The following is an 18,481-nucleotide window of genomic DNA, read 5'->3' on the forward strand; positions in this document are numbered from 1 at the left end:
CTTTTGTTGTTGGCTGTGGTGGTGGTGTTCAACTAATACCTTGTATTTTTTTTTTTGATAAGAACTAATACCTTGTACAATTTAAGAGATTTTGAGAATTATAATTAACATATACTGTACCATAATATTTGTCATTTAAATTTAAAAAATGTATGGAAATTCAGTAAACAGATTTTTGTGAAAATAGGAGATAAAATGGGGGAATGTGGCTACGAGGCTGCTACATCATGAAGCTTATGGTGATCATCTTATAAACATTCGCTTTTCCAATCACCAATTTGGTTTAGTTAGCATGTTTAAGAACTACAAAGTTTCATTAAGAAAGTTTACATGTCAAATAAACTGGACCCATAGTCACACTTTAATGATTGTTATTTATCTAAACTCGACAATAATAAGTTCAGTACCCCTTGATAATAACACCTCCAAAGATTAACCACCATTTATTTTTTGCTGATAGCAATAAAATAATACCCAGCAAACATCCTAAGTGAGAAGAAAACATGCCCACAAGTTCGACTTCCAGCACAAATGACAAAACTACCCTGACCATAGGAAGACTCTATCTTCCAGTCTAAAAGTCCAAATAAGGTCATTGTTGTTCGTAACCTCACCTTCGTGCAGGAAACATTGGGTAACATTAAGTAGCAATGTCAAGAGGGGTATGAATTGATTTGTACCTGAGGTTAATACCGCATGCTAGTTGAACTTGGCATGCAGAGAAGGAGAAAGTTGTCTTCTAGGCTAAGGCTTTCTGAAAGAAGTAGGACGAAGTAATCCCCATAAGAAAATATTTCGATTTATTTCTGCTAAATAAAAGGGTATGAGATATAGGAGAAAACATCATTAAATTTGGATGCTGTAATTGTGGTAAACATAACTGCAAGGAGTAAGAGGACAAAGCTTACTGCGGGAATCCTCTGGCAAATGTTTCGAGGAAAAAACAAACAATTCCACTCCATCAATTTGAGTTCTCAAGAGCTGCTCATGTATGTCTAGGTACTCCAAAAGGTGAGAGTAACATTTTTCATGTCCAACTGTTGATGTGACATCCAATTTAGAACCTCCATTTGTATTGGACATTGTAGGGGTTATAGTCCGATGTCAAGCTCTCTTGCAACATCTTCCTCAAAGATGCCCACCCAAGAGTTTTTTCGAGGCAGCATTTCAAAGGGAAGTGTCTTGGGAAATTGTTTTGATAGCTTGTACACTTTGCTATGAACTTTACACGGAGGATGTGCTTGAATTTCGTCAAAGATACTACATGGAAAAAGATCACTCGTGATCTTAAAAGGTCCCCTGTCAAAGTAAACAAATTTGAGCTCACAACAATGTTTGAAAGGGTTTAAGGCATACCAAGATAATAAGGGTCCTAGAGCCTAAGTGCAAAGTGAATTCAGACACACCGTGCTCCCAAATGACAAACACAATTATATTCAAAATGCCAAAAGCTAAGTGCAACTTACTTCCACGTTGGAGACAATGCAGGATGGTTTGGTAGATAACTATCAAGAACCATTGTAACACTCAGAGAGTCTCTCGCCTTAGAATCAAATTTCTTTGGCTGAGGTTTTGTATACACATTGACCCCTGTTCAATCATAATCTAAACTATCAGAAGACTAAGTTGGAGCATAGGTCAACTTTTCTTTATCTGGTTCTAAAATCAATATCAACTGTTATCACGTTGATTAATTAGATACAACATTACAACAACAGCAATAAAGCCTTTAACCCAAAATGATTAATTAGACATGAATTTAAAATTATTAAGAATCATGTCTTTTGGTGATATGGCACCTCCACATGAAAAATCATGTCTTTAAATTTAGTGTGGTGTACATAAATGTTGATGAAATATCATATTCTCTTGTTTTCTTATAAACAAAAATTCAAAAGTATTTGGTCTTGAATGTTAATTCTATCTCTTTATCTTGAGCAAGAAGAAAAATATCAGTCAAGCAACAAAAGCTCGCAATTATTAGGAAAATCATTTCTGACTAAGCAGAATCCATAGGAACTGGTTGATATAGCTTCATGGTAAACATCTCGCCCATAACTCATCTTATTTCATCAAAATTAAGTTCATCTGACCAATTATGTACCTGAACTGACATCTGGCAAACGCAGGCCTAAATGAGCAGGAGTGTGGCCCGATTTTATATTGTCTCTCTCCACACTAGGCTTGGGAAACTCAGCAAAAGGCACACGCTTAGCAGGCGGACTTTCCCCCTTATGTCTATGTGCAGGTTCATCTGAAAAAATCTCACACAAAAACTGGGTGAGCACTTGGGCTTGAGCAGTATATGCTTTACTAGTCCAGCTTGAAAGAAGATAAGATTCTATATTATGACACCCTATAAAGCTCTAATATAACTCATTGTATTATTTGCAATTTAGAAGGTGCACCACCTTAGATAGCAGAATCTATATAACCAGCACTTAAAATTGCACACACACTAGTCTGCATAACTCCAATAAGACATCATCTGTAGCGTAACCCATTCTCTTTCTAATTCTAGCCTAATGTAGAGTTAGTAGGTTGTTTTCGACATTTTCATTTTTCCATTAAAGCATGCCAATTATTTCTGTTATATTTGATCTTCAAACATTTTAATTCTGGAGATCAAGAGATCAAAGATAGTATTTGAGCTTAGCAATGTAATATTGCAATAAATCATTATGTTACAACCACGTATATGGGATCCTAAACACGAACTTACAATAGCATGGACTTTGAGGTTTGAGCATTTTCTGCATCGTGTACTTGCAGTAAAATGTATAGGCAATGCTTACCTGTTTCCTTCTGCAACATGGCATCTGATATTTGCATATTTGTAGCTGAAGACCATCTAGATATAGTTGACTCAGAATTATATTTGTCTGCAAGAAAGATCGCAAATACGTCATGTTCAATAAAAACACAGTAAATTTTAAAGAAAAACGACATGCAGGGGAAATAATTGTCAATGATGACAATAAGAAAAAATGCATTGATTTTAAGCTCTAATTGATTCATACAGCTTAAATAAGTAAACAGTACGTGCTAATTTACAAATCTTCTACTGCTTTACATCTCCTTAGCTGAAGTTCAGAAACGGTTAGGCTTAGAAACTATAGTACTGCCTAAAATCGAATTCCTAAGACTCGTTCTTCTAGATATTAGAAAAGTACAACAGTTAAAAAAGATAAAAAGGCACATTAAAAGAGGAACTGAATTCGTCTAAGAGAGCTAGAAAGAGAAGGGTAGACATAGATCAATCTAAGTAAGTTCAATCAAAGCTACACCTGGAAACATCTATGCAATTATAAGATTTATTCCATGAAGAAGCAACAAACATGTCTATCCCACAAAGATTTCCGGCTGGAACATCTATGAGTCAAATGAAATGTTTTCATAAGCCTTTTTAAACCACATAATCTAAGATATAACCACCAGCTGAATGCCATTGTGATTACTTCCCCCCACCTTATTACTTCTGTAAGCAGCAGAGTTAACCTTCAGAATCTCCAGGACGGGCCATAAACAAACTCATCCGATCCTTTAACACAATCAATCTGTCCCATAAGAATAAAGCCATTCCATATACAACTGACCTAATATATCACAGTTACAACTTTTTGAAGTTGGACAGGTTTGACAGACAACTGATATTGCCAGGTTAGCTTAATGTACTATCAAATAAAATCTATGTACAGATTAAGTTGGTGAGCAAGCAGCAACTAGGACATCTCCAGTGAACTTGTTCTTCCACTAGCTTATACAAAGACTCAAAGATGCTGAACATTGTATTTTGAAATTGCAATAACAGAAAATACCTACGAAACAGCCAGATTATTTCAAAATAATGGAATTTTCAGAAGAACACAATTTACCAGTATGTTAAACATACAAAAAGGATAGAAAATGCTTCAGGAAAAAGCAAAAAAAAAAAAAAAAAAAAAAAAAAGGCGATAGGAAAGCTATTAACAAAAATGTTAACAGAAAGAAACTTAAGGGCCAAAACTTTAGTCATTGAAACTTCATCAAAGTAATTGATCCTATTTAAGCTAACTTGGCATATAGCTCTCATGAAATGTACCACCTGGCTTCTAAAACAACCATTTTCTCCAATATAGTCATATTACTTTAAACACTCCCCTCCTTCCCCTACCATGAGAGGGGTTTATTGGAGTCATTTAAGGCTATGAGCAATTCACGTGATCATTTCCTTCTCGCCAAGTGACTCTGAGTAGCATCATGAAGATCAAAAGTAGATTGCGCAAACATTTCTAATACTCCATATTGAAAATCACTTTGATGCCTAAAGGATCAAGGATTTGGAAAATTTTCCATCCACATATTGGTCAAAATCTAACATTCAAACCACTCCTTACTCTCCCAATAATAGAAAAATACAGGCACAAATATTTTCCAAGCAATATTGCAGAATGGAAGTAAAAAGGGTCTGATACCAGTACTTGACAAATTGGTATCCTTCAAATAGCTAGGCATGCTCCAGTCATTCAGTCGTGGCTCCTTGCTTCCGGATGGCCCTAATTTAATCCTGAATTTTGGAGTAGGAGAGGATGATGGAATAGCCTCCATCTTCGATACAGATGGATTGTTCCCTGAGGGCCTATGTACAATATGTACTTTTCTTGGTGAAGACAAGTTTCTTGTAGTTGCTCCATAATTTAGCACCTTTGCTTTCTCAGGTGGTAAATAGTGCACCTTTGAATTTTGAGGAGGTTTCTTAATTGTTATCCTTCTTGTGCCACTAGGTTGTTTGGTTGGAGCTGCAGAATAAATTAGTCATTGCTAGAAAATCTTCAAATGTGTATATGAATGTTTTCAGAAGTTTGAAAAGACACCTTTTATTGACGAATGATTGGAGGAGTTGCATTCTTCACAAACCCATTTATCTCTGTCATCATCATACAATACTCTCATGCAGTACCTGGGATATAGAACAAACGACGCTGTCAAAATACAAATTATTTCTTAAAAGTGAAGAGCTGTAAATTCGACAGAATATCAACTGGCCTTATAAGAAGCTTAAATTATTATTCAAAGGATACAAGGCACAATTTTTTCATCAACCACAAAATCATTTTTCATGTTCATGAAAATGCAAGAAGCATAGTATGAAGGTCATCATTTCATCAACAAATTGCTGACCATACATGCCCAGGAAGATGAAAGGATTGTGATACAGAAACCTAGTCTTTCTAGCTCATGCAACTAACATGATGAGAAATTTTTAGTGCGATTCTCAATGCTACATGTATGTATAATTGATGTGGTCGAGCGGATGCAATGAAAATTATTAAATACGAAGCAGCACATAACAATCTTAAGAATGTGAAATTCTCCAGCTCTGAAGACAACATACTATACAATCCTAAATCCCTAAGAAAAGTAACTTCAGCAATAAAAATTTAATCCTCTTTTAGCAGTAGAATCCTATATGCTACCAGCAGAGACATGCATGCAGTTAAATTCGATGAAGTGTAGTGCTGCAGTCAAAGGTGAGCTATAATAAAAGTTTGTTACAAAATTAATGATTTCTCAATCAAGAACAAGCCTCAAAATAATTTGTTACACAACTAACTCTATAATTACTATCTGAAACCTCCTTTGCATCCAGAATTATCTGAAACCTACTTTATCATATAGAGTTTCTGAAAAGTACAAATAATAAATTGTTTTCCAAGGACTAATTTTGTTGTTAATTCACCATTTAGAACCAATGGTTCATCCCACTTAAATGGAGCATCAACCTCTTGTGTAGCTCATTTGGTTGCTAGACTAAGTCCTCTACACGACATTGAACATGTGTATGTTAACTCTATTCCCCAAGGTGTGATAACCTTGGCGGAGATTGTTGTTACTTAATTTGGTTTCTCTATTATTAAAATACACTATGCTCTCTGAGCACTTTCTTTATTAATTTTAATTATTATTTTTTTTTTATTTTTTTTAAATCTGCAATAATGAGAACTTTAGAGGGGATAAGATAGAGTAATGTACACATGTTCGCGAGTTACTCTGCATTTGGAGCAAATGATGCTGTAATCTACCCAGCCAATATCCCCACATATTTCACATGCTTTATCCTGCACATGAAATTAAGCACACTAAACATCAATAAGTAACTGATGGTAATTGAGTGATCATAGATATTCTACCCCAAAAAAAAAATAAAAAATCCTTCTAATACTTTGTCGTTTCACCATACTTACAGAGTCTATGCTCTAAAAATTTTGAAGACCGAAAAAGTATGTTGGGGTATTATAAAACCAGTTTTACCATTCAATCGGTTTTTTTTTTTAGTCAAAAGGTAAAGCATATTATTAAGGTAAATTGATTTCCGCCAAAGCAGTGATGCTGTGAGGGAAAGGTCTAGTACAAACCATTTCATCACACACTCCGGTATCCCATCTAGTATAATCATATTTTCTCACTTACACGGATTTTTGCTCATTTGAGCAATATTCCTATCTTTTAGAAAGTATGAGAGAATTCTTATGAATAGTGTTTGGACAATTGTATTTTTTAAAATGTTTATTTACTTATTTGCCCTCATTTGTATTAATTGTCTTTTTTTTTAAACTCTTAAGAATAGTGTACAAACATTTATACCTCTAAAAGTATCTATCTATCTATATACTATATTAAAACAGGGTACACTAGCTCCATAGCTGACACATGTTCTTATTTTAGTTTAGTTTAGTTTAGTTTTTTTTTTTTTTTTTTTTTTTTTTTTTTTTATTATTTCGGTGTATATTTGCCAAAAATCTTATTCATATATATTATCGCATATTATAGATTACTTCTCATAACTATAAAATCTTATATATATGTTACACATGAATATTTTACTAAAGTACTTAATTTTACGGAGTTCTATATAATCTTTGTTAACTATAAACATGTATAAAATCTTTGTCAAATAAATATAGTAATATTTTTAACAAAAATTTCTAAAGTTAAGAATAAATAAATAAATAAAAATAAAAAAATCATATTTTAGTAAAGTACCTAATTTTACGGAGTATTATATAATCTTTGTCAAATAAATCATATTTTAATAAAATTATATGATTATAGGAGTCTTTTGACTAACTTTACAAAAATTGATTGTATTACTTTTTCTTTTAAAGAATTTATATGATTAGTTTATATGATCTGATCTATATAAATGATCGATTTAGCTTGTATATAGTATTGGTTTCTTTTTGTCGGTTTTTCTAACGTGTGTCCATGGGCACGCATTAAAAAAAACATACTCCTAATAAATATTTGATACTGAATAATATTTACAAGCTTGAAAAAGGTAGGTCTAACATATTATTTGGAAACTAATAAAGTCTTCATTATTTCCTCTATTACAAGATTTACCACATTTTTTTTTCAAATATATCTCAATTTATTAAAACAATACCTTTGAAGATTTTTTTAATGAAAAAAAAAAATAAAAAAATACACCACTTGCCGCCTAACTTTCACGGATTAATGTAATACGGACTATAATATCATTAAAACTCAATGGGATAACATGGTATTGCCATGTGTCATCCTTCATTTAATAAATTTGGCACCACATGAGCAATCACATGTCAAGACCTATTCTTCTACACTAAATATCAAAATTCAATGCATAATTATGATTGAAATATAATTTGAACCACTATACATAAGAACGACATTTACCATCAAACTATCAATGCCTCTTTATACATATTGTTCTTAATAGAATGATTTAAACTACGCGATGTAACTTTCTAATTTGACTGTGATGCTCCTTATTTCGCAGCTTTGTAATACTATATTATTCTTTTATTATTTATTATTCAATTAATAAGCATACCTAAATTCCTTTTTTAATTTCAACTTCAATTCAATATTGAAATTTTGTAACCATTGATGGAATCAAATATTTCCACCATATATTTTTTAGTTTACTCCCTATAATGTCTAATCAAAGTGACTAGTTAAACAATTAATATTGAATTTTTTAAAAAATAACTACAATATAATAAAATATAAGTAATGACTCGGAGCATCGTCCGGACCAAAAACTAGTTGAATACTATATCTCCTATTTTTTTTACAGATTATGATATGAAAATAATTTACTAGCTTATGTCATCTTCCTAAAGCATATGCATTATCCCATCCTTTCTTCTTGCACAAAAAAAATAATGCAATTTTATTAATTGAACTAAGCAATAGCAATCTCAAGATATTAATCATTCACTCTACAATCACTAGCTAATTTTACTTTGTTTTAGATGTTATTTTGGTGGTAATTTATTTTCTAATTCCTTTGCATGTTCATATTTAAGCAATAATCTAACTTGTACGTACTTTAGTCTAATAATGGTGACTATACAAGGTGATATGCTTTAATGTGCGTAGTACTTGAGTATTTCATATGCTGTTTAACATTATTAATGGATGTCTTGGCTTGGTGGTTGTACGATATTATCATAGATTTAAATCCCATCATCTTCGGTTGTAATTTGTATCGTCATTGTGGCTTATAAAAAAAAAAAAAAAAAAATTAGACTTTATATGTTTTTTTTCCCTATCAATCTTTTAAAAAGAAAAAAAAAAATAAATGTAATAAACCACAATATGCATACTACATGATTTTTTTAAAAGCAAATGAGCTCTCCACTTTATATCATGTGTTGCATATTTTAGGAGGTTGTATGAAATAATTTAGTTATCAAATTATTTTTATGTAAGAGTGGGCAAATTTCATAAATAAATAGAGAAATGTTTGAAAAAAAAAGTGATAAATCTTGTAATAGAGAAAATAACGAAGACTTTATTATTTTCCAAATAATATAAGACCTTTCTTTTTTTAAGCTTGCAAATATTCTTCATTATCAAATATTTATTTGGAATCTGTTTTTTAATATGTGTCAATGGACACACATTAGAAAAACCATCTTTTTATATAAGGTATACGCTTAGTATTTGACTATTTATAACTGATAGTATGTAAAGTTTAGTTTAGTTTAGTTTAGTTTTAAGGAATTTATATAAAGTATATTGGATATGAAAGTATATTGTTTTAAGGAATTTTATATTAGGAAGTTTAATAAAATATTAGGTAGTTTGATAAAATTAATAGAGAAATATTTGGAAAAAAAAAAGTGGTAAATCTTATAATAGAGAAAATAATGAAATTATTATTTTCCAAATAATATATTAGACCTTTCTTTTTTTAAGCTTGTAAATATTCTTCATTAATAATTATTTATTAGGAATCTGTTTTTTTTAATATGTGCCCATGCGCACAAATTAAAAAAAACCATATTTTTATATAGGGTATACGCTTAGTATTTGACTATCCATAATTGATAGTTTGTAAAGTTGACTAAGATACTTTAAGTATATTTGCGAAAAAAGTTTTTATACAATTTAATTCATAGTACAATACAGAATTTTATTAGATACATATGAGTAAATGACACATTCCCTTTTTGAAAAGAAAAAAAAAATTACATTTAATGAAATTATATTGTCAGAAATTTTCTATTTTTGTATTCGTGTAGTGGTAATGCCACACATGCTTTTACATTGATTGTTTAAGTATGTAATTGATGTAAATGTTAATTGTCAAATATATGAAATTGGATTAAACAATAATCGATCACAAAATCAATAGATATGTTAATATTAAAATTAAAAGTACATAGTTATATTGTAGTATTTTTTTTAAAAACATTTTTAGTACAAGTATTAAATAATTTTTTTGTTGTTTAGATAGCTAGGCCACAAGGACATGTGATAAGAATTGATCTTAGGATCCCCTGAAAATAGGAAGGAAACTTTAACTAATTGAGCTGTTTTTTAAATGGGTACTAATAACTATCATTTAATTTTTTTTTTTTTTTTTTGGGTATAATAAATTAAAAGGTTTTGAAAAATATATTAAGTTCAATTTAAAAGTTATTAATCAAATAAGGACTAAGGAGGTGATGAGACATGTATTATATTATAAGTGGATGTAAATACTAAATACCTTGAAAATAAAGTGAAGGGACAAGGATTGTGCAGGTATGACAGATGACAGGCGGGTGATCGAATTGGGTATGGACACCTTGGTGAATGAGGACAAAAACTATTGTACTAGATATTAAGTTAAACATAAATTTTATTACTTAGTCATGGGTTACTCAGTCGGTCAGGGGTTATTCAGTCAGTTAGGCGTAACTTCGTCACAGGTTACTCTGTCGGTCAAGGGTTACTCGGTCAGTTAGGCGTAACTTGGTCGAGGGCTACTCGATCGGTCAAGGGTTACTCGGTAGGTCAGATGTTATTCATTCAATCAAGGGTTACCCGGTGTGTTTTGGTGTGTGTTAGGTTACCGCACGGTGTGGCTGACCACACCAAAAAAGCACCGTGTAAGTTTAAGTTTTAGTTGTATTTAATTTGGATCCTTTAAATATAAGGGTAAAAAATTATTTCAATAAGTATTTCTGCCATAATTATTAAATTTTATCCTTTTAAGAGGTTCGTATCTTGATTTTTTTTATGATTAACATTGAAAAGAATTTATGATTAATGTACTAATTTACAAAAATTAATTGTTATTCTTAAATTCAATTAATTTAAGGTTTTACGTGAAATAAAAATGAAGATTATTAGTAAATATTGCATCGCACGGGTGCTATACTAGTTTGTTTATATATTTGCCTTCATCAATGTTATCAATAACTAAATTTGTGACATAAGATCAAACCGAAATAGCTACCCGAACATAACTAGATATAGCGCGCATCGCACACGTTAACCGTCCTAGTTTAATCAAAATATTTTTTTTGCTCATTTACATGAAATAATCAATTTTTTTTAGGCCGCCAAGATATAATATATAAGCAATTTTTTCTTTGCAAGTTTTACAGAATAAGTTATAGATTATTAGATACTAATAAAATATTTTTTGAACAAATTATAACAAAACTCATTTTTTTTTTCTTCTTATATCTAAGTTCATAATACGACACGAAATACTTCTTTTCCTCTCTCTATAAAAAAAATAAAATAAAATAAAATAAAATTATTTCACAGTTTTAATACATAAAGACTCATGTTTTTCTTTCCCTTTTCACTTTTAAGCTTTAATCACCATTTTTTAAGTTAATTTGCCAAGAAAAATCTTTTTAAAAGTACCATTATGCGAAAAAATTCTTTTAAAAACTTTATCGTAAAAGAAAACCCCTATCCCTTTCTCCTTTACCCTCGCCGCGACCACCAACCCTCCTAAATCGATGAATATCGGCGGTGGAGGTGGGTCGCCGAGGGTGGGGGGTTCTGGGTGATGACTCAGTTTGGGAAGGGGGGTTGCTGCCAAGGAAAGGGGGCTAACTGGTGGTGGTGATGGTGGTTTTGATTTTGTTTTTATATAAATTAATTTAATTATTAAATAGTTAAGTGAAAGCTAAAGGTTATTTTTTCACCGTTAGCCATTTTTTTGAGTTATATGCCTCCTCTTTTTGGAAATTTCCTACTATTATCGATTATATGTATTCCTTTTTGGTCCCCATTGCTAATTTTTAATTAGTTCTCGCTCTACATAGTCTGTACTCAATATTCTTTTTTACATTTCTATCTTCAAATATTATTTTTTGAATAAACATTAATTGAAGATCATTTTATCATCACATTTACTTTTTGAGTAAGGACTTGTTCACTTCACCTTAAAATCATATTCAGTAAAAACAAGTTCGGTTCAATAAAAATAATTTGAGTTCAGTAAAAATCGGTAATTTTAAAGAAGAAATATAATTGAGAATCATTTTAGTTCAACAAAAATATATAATTTCAGTACATAAATATAATTTTAGTGTAGTAAAATTAATTTAAATCTTGCAAAAATAATTTTAATTCATTAAAAATAATTTCAATTCAGTAAAAATTAGGTAAAGTGAACTCTACCTAAATTCTACTTTCATTATTTTTTTAAACACCCTACAAAATTCTTTTGAAACTCCACGAGAAAGCTAATGCGTCACTTGGAAAAAAAAATGGAGTGTTCATCTTGTTTTTATGTCTTATAAAATACTCCTATGTTTCTTACTTTATTGTTACAGGGTAGGAAACACACGCAATGCGTGTGAGCGCTATAAGAAACCTATTAGGTTATATTAATAGTATTGTGTGCAAATTTAAAAACAATTGATAAAGATGAAAATATGTATACAAGATATATGGAAGACATCTCATTATAGGGTTTTTACTCCGTATGAACAAAGAGTAATGTGGTTATATAATTATATCTGTACATACATGGGTATTATTTTTCTTTTTCCTTTATATTTTGACGAAATTAGTTTTCTTATTCTAATATGTATCCACTATCCACTACTAAATTTGCTCACAAAAAACGTGGGTAGTTGTGAAGAATGGAAAATAAGTAATTAGTGGTTCATGGAGGCAGATATACCATGCGCATGGTACATCCGTTAAAAAAAAAAGGGGAAAGAACATTATATAGAAATGTAAAGAACATTTAGTTAAAGTGAAAAGAATATTTAGTTAAAGTGAAAAGAACATGGTATAGAATTGTAAAGAACATATTGGTAAAATGTAATGAAAGTGATAAAAAAAAAACATAAGAGATTTAAAAAAAAAAAAAGAATTATGGTGGGCGAATATAAATAATGTTCATTACATAATATTATCATGTTCTTTATTAATATTATGGATGTTCTTTAGATATACAAAATGAACATAAACCTAGATGTTCTTTGTAAAACAACTATATGTTCTTTACAAAATAGCTACCCCCTCCGTCCCATAATACTTAGGACGTTGGGATGGACACGTAGTTTAAAAAAAACTATAAGTGGGTCCATGTATTTAAAACATTTGTTTATTATATAAAGGATTCTCTTTTGTACTTATACATTGTAAGAAAACAAAAAGTAAGGGGGGTGGGGTAGTGAGGAGAAAGAAAATGTAGGATTTAATTGGGTTTTGGGGTTTGTGGTCCCAAAGAGAGTATAAGAATTTTTTTTTTTATTAGTGGTCTCATTCCATATTTAGTAACGTGTCAAATATTTTGGGACGGACGAAAATGATAACTGTGTCAAGTATTATGGGACGAAGGGAGTATATGTTCATTACGCCTTTTATAAAAAATCCGGATGTACCATGCTTAGTACATCCGCCTCCACAAAGAAAATTTCAAAGGTAGTTTTAAAGAAAAATTAGCTTAAGGGAATTTAGAAGCTTAGACGGTTATTATTTTAGTTTACCTTTTTTTTTTTTTTAAATATTTAGAGGGAGGGTGTATTCAATTTCTGGTAAATGACTACAGGCTAGCTTTTTTTAAAAAAAAAAAATAAAAATGTGATGGTATATTAACTCTACGTAGGGTTTTTTTTTTTTTTTTTTTCCTTATTATTATTGAATTTTTACCATTTTTCCTTGTATTATTTATATATACATGAAATATTTTCATTAGGATAGATTTTTTGTAAAATAATTCTAAAAGTATATTTATAGTTTCTATGCAACAAAAAAAAATAGATAACAATGTAACGTAAATCCCTTCAGTTAAGCAATAGATGCCATTAGTCTAATACTATATTGTTGATGAAGGAAAATGACACACATATATATATATATATATATATATACGGGGAGGTTCCGCTAAAAACAGAGTTTATGATGAAAACTAAAAACAAGCAATCTTAGCCATTGAATGTTCACTAGATCATCTGATAGTGTAAAACAACCTAGAGGTCACTATATACAAAAATAAGGTCATTATATCAAGTTATATTAATTTTGATGATACTTACATCGAGGTCACTATATATAGGAATATGGTAACTATATCAATTTTTACAATATTTACTTAGAGGTCACTTTATACAAAAATAGGGTAATTATATCAATTTTGACCACATTTACATAAAGGTCACTATATACAAAAATAAGGTAACTACGTCAATTTACAGAGGCCACATTTATACAGAGGCCACTATATATAAAAATAACGAAGGTCACTATACATAAAATAAGGTAATTATATCAATTTTGACAACATTGACCACATTGATATAGAAGTCACTATTTACAAAAATAAGGTAACTATCATCAGATAACTTCTTTTTCTCCTCCTTGTCATCAGATAACTTCTCCTGCTCCTCCTCGTCATCCTGCTGCTCCTTATCATAAGATAACTTCAGCTGATGCTTTCTCCTGCTCATTAAAATTTACACTAAGAAAATAATTAGCTATTATTAATTTTGACTAAATCACACTATGAACTACCAAAAATCAATTAACAACTAGAGCAATCAATGTGAGTAATCAATTAACTAAAATTGATCCAATGCGACGAACTTTAGATTAAACTTTAGATCCACTTGCTGCAGATGAGCTTCTCTTCTTGTTCTGTGAATTCTTCATGCTTAAGGTCAGGCCTCAGGTAGTTAGTCCACCTAAGCCTGCAACTCTTACCACATCTATTAAGTCCTATAAAAACAACTAATTCATTAATATGCATAAACCCTTGATAATTAGTAAAAGAGAACAACAAAAACCTAAGCAAAACAAAGCATATTATTTAGATCTTAAAACACACCATGAGTTGATAATGACATATAACAACATTAGCCATTTACTGCATAACATAGGGTGTTGTTACTTGATAGTAAGATTTTTACTCGCCTCTATCATGTACCCCTCTCACACCTCCTAAGAGGAACTGTTGGAATCACAATAAATTAATGTTGATTAAATCACTTAATATGGTGATCCTATAAACATGGCGATCCTATAAACAAACTGAACAAGAGAATTTTGGATCCAATCTTAAATCAATCTACTGTAATACCAAACTATGTACAGTAAATCAACTCACTTCAATTAATTGCCACAACATCACCAAAAGGTTAAAAAAACAACACTCCAATTAAGCGCGAGTTTGTAATTATCAACCAAATTTACAAAATCAACATTAACAAATCATACATTTTCTTACCTAAATCAAACATTTAGAATTTCTAAAAAAATAGTCATCTACACTGAAACTCAAATCTCTCATATACAGAGACAAATCAACATTAAAACAATCAAAACTCTAGATTACAAAATCAAAGATCTAAAAATCGAAAAACAAATCAATGATTCAGACCAAAAAAAAAATCATTAATTTCAAATGAACAAAAGTAAAATCCAAAAACAAAACAATTGGACAATAATTCATCACTTAATTAAACAAACAGAACCTCATATATGAAGAAATTATAGTAATTAAACAAATTATAGTAAAACAAATTGTTGTAATTACAGTGTCAGAGGAGAGAGAAAGCGAAAGAGAGAGAATACCAAAGAGAAATGAGCTGCGAGAGTGGCCATGGTGAAGGAGGCGAGAAGGACGAGGAGCGAGAGAGCGAAGAAGCGGAGGATGAAGACGCCGACGATGGAGGTAACAACGGGAAGAAATCGGCGAGAAAGGCGACTGATGCTGGTGTTGCTGTGGTAGAGGTGGTGGTGGCGCCACCGTTGATTCGCCATGGGCGTCAGAAAACAGCTTCAGCAACACTGAAAAAATCATGAAAGTTGTAGATCTTCTTCTACTTAGATCAATGAAATTAAGGAAGAAACTAAAGTTAATCGATTAGTAAAACGGGAAATCGAACTAAATTGAACAAAATCGAATAGAAAATTGCAAAATCAAACAAAATCGAACAAAATTGATGAAAATTTCAGAAACCTTAAAACCTCAAATCATGCAAAAAATAGCGAAATTAACACAAAGAACTCACCTAATAATAGATTGTAGAGCTGAAAATTGCTGAAAATCAAAGTAATTGAAGCTGAATTTGAAAAAAATAGCGTGAAAATTGGGGAAAAAAATGTCGAGAAATTAGGAGAGAGAAAGTAGGAGAGAGGAGGAAGAGGAAGAAGAAAATAACGGAGGAGAGAGAAATTGTTTTCGTGGGAGGAGAGAGAAAATTAGTATATAAACGTTAGATGTCATCCGCTAGATTATAATCTACGGCTAGGATGAATCGTTTTCAGTTTTCACCCTATATATATATATATCGTATTTGATCGATGATTATTATTGTAAAATCTAACAGAATTTCTTATAAATTTTTGATTTACCATAAACAATAAAAGATAAAATTTACCCAACATTTTTTGTTTTACTGTAAAACAATAAATAAAAAATAAAAAAAAAAAAGCTTCAATTTTTGGCAAAAACAGTATTTTGTGAAACGTAAAAAGCAAACGCTCAGTTATGAGCAGTTAAGATTTTTTTTTTAAAATAAATTTTTTTTAGGGAGGGTAAAAAAATGAACAAAATAAAGTGTAATTTAAAAAAAAATGTGAAATAGTAACTTTGGAAATTGAGAAGGACATTTTGGAAAAAGCTAAATTTATCATTCAAAAAGCATTTTCTCTTTATATAGTAATATAGATATTTCACTTTTATTTATAATGTTATCCAAGCACACATATGAACACATGTATATTCAAATATATGTCATAGAAAAAAAAAAGGATATTGTAAAATTTATCATTAGGTGGAATCAAGCAAAATTCCATATGATTACTTTCTTCACGTATTATCCAAAGAGTGTTATATTCCAATTGTATCGAAGCTTATAAAGATTCTAATTTGGACAATAACAAAAAAGTGGATGGATCAGAGTAATACATAATTTAACTTGAATTAATTTGATATGGGAGTTTAGGACTCAAAATTAATCAAAATCAACCTACTACAAGGTCAACACTACTTGTAGTTAGGAAAGGTATGGAAATCTTCCACTTGCAAGCACAAATAGATGGTAGGTCTCCAATTTATGATCTTAAGTCACAGGTGAGCTTAGAGTTAAGGGCATTTTTAATTTCTGAGAATGTATCATAAAAGCAAAATTACGAACTTCACATACAATGATACAAATATTCATTCCTGATTTTATTAATGAGATTTCTATCAATTTCAAATACATTTTCTATAAAAGCATTAATAAATTATGAACTTCACATACAATGATACAAATATTAATAAGAACTCTACCAAAATCCAAATAAATAAAATAGATAAAGACTAAGACATGATAAAATGAGTAAAATATATAAAAGGGGATTCAAAGTAATTTGTTTTACCGTAATTTGATTGCGTGGGTCATCCATTTTTGTTGATCTCTTCAAAAACTGGTGAATAATTATCAATTTTCTAATGGGATAGAGATTTGCTTACTGATTAATGAAGGTGACAGGATGAAGACAAAGAAAGAGAAAGAGAAGCAAAATAATGGAGATGGGAATAATTTTTAGTGAGCAGTTGGTTTTTGATTGATAGATACTAGGTGGGGTAGTGGTACGACTAGTTGGAGATTGAAACCAAACTGAAGATTGGTAATGATCTTTCCGTACTAGGAATTGATCCTTAACTATTGATTGGTCTTACTTCCTCCGTTTTTTTTAAATGCATCACTTTGACTTTTGCATTATTCACATGTTATAGTTGACTTAATTTTTTACTATTATAAAATAAATTAATGTTATTATATAATATATCATTACATACGTCACAATGTTTACTTACGTAATATAATTTTATTACAATTTTACTAATAAACAATTAAAGGTATTAATGGTCAAAATTACGTCTTGACAAATGTGTTGGTCAAACTGATGCATTTAAAAAAAACAGAGGGTATATGATTTACTTTGTATGAATTATTTTCCTCCATTTTTTTAATACTTGCAACACTTTACAAAAATGAAAATGTCACAATACTTGTAACACTATATATATATTTCTTTTTATTTGACAAGAAGAAAAAGGGGTATCATTAATAAAATATAGTCAAACGACACTTACATATAATTCCTAAGAAATCAAAATTTTCAATACAAGTACACACCTTAAAACTAGATACATCATAGATTTGATTAACAATCGCCTTAATAAAAAACTTCATCTGAAGCAATAAAATCTGTGAGTTCGCACTGATTCCGCTTAAAATCCACTGATGCGTAGTCGTTTGAGTGAAAATATTCATGTGGTCCTCCGGATTCTTGTAGAGATTATGAAACCCTAGATCTTCAATTTTTGCCATACAAACATAAAAAGAAAATAAACTCAAGAGAAAAATCATCATCTCAAGGATGAGATTTATTTATTGAAAGCAATTAAAAGGTTTTTGGGGGCTTACCACCGGTAAGAACACCAGTGGAAGCCCCTACAAAGATTCACAACTGAGACCAAGAGGAAAGAGATGGTAGAGATGGAGAGAAAAGGGAGAAGAGAGAAGGAAAACCTTAAAAAAAAAATTGAAAAAACCTAGCAATGAAGGCTAGGAAAACCCTCCTAAGGAAGAAACCCTAGAGAGAACAAAAAAACCCTCTCAAGGAGAAAACCTTGAGGGAACGAAAAATTAGGATGATTTAATTTCTTTTGTAACACTCTATAATTGAAAAGGTATTTTTGGTTAAAATTAAATTA

General features: G+C 30.4%; 2 long non-coding RNA genes across 2 annotated transcripts; both read right to left on the reverse strand.

Annotated features, from left to right (window-relative positions):
* Window positions 1-4,747: 4,747 nt before the first annotated feature.
* On the reverse strand, window positions 4,748-6,029 carry LOC110739599. The gene is made up of 3 exons (XR_002514854.1): window positions 6,013-6,029; window positions 4,854-4,939; window positions 4,748-4,778 (listed from the first exon to the last, which is right to left on the reverse strand). It is a non-coding gene; the product is annotated as an uncharacterized LOC110739599 (long non-coding RNA).
* A 7,847-nt stretch (window positions 6,030-13,876) lies between these two features.
* LOC110739600 lies at window positions 13,877-17,449 on the reverse strand. Its single transcript, XR_002514855.1, has 3 exons — window positions 17,137-17,449; window positions 15,343-15,558; window positions 13,877-14,211 (listed from the first exon to the last, which is right to left on the reverse strand). It is a non-coding gene; the product is annotated as an uncharacterized LOC110739600 (long non-coding RNA).
* Between the last annotated feature and the right edge of the window lie 1,032 nt (window positions 17,450-18,481).

This window comes from Chenopodium quinoa, unplaced genomic scaffold, assembly GCF_001683475.1.
Source record: "Chenopodium quinoa cultivar QQ74 unplaced genomic scaffold, ASM168347v1, whole genome shotgun sequence".
Lineage (NCBI taxonomy): Eukaryota > Viridiplantae > Streptophyta > Magnoliopsida > Caryophyllales > Amaranthaceae > Chenopodium > Chenopodium quinoa.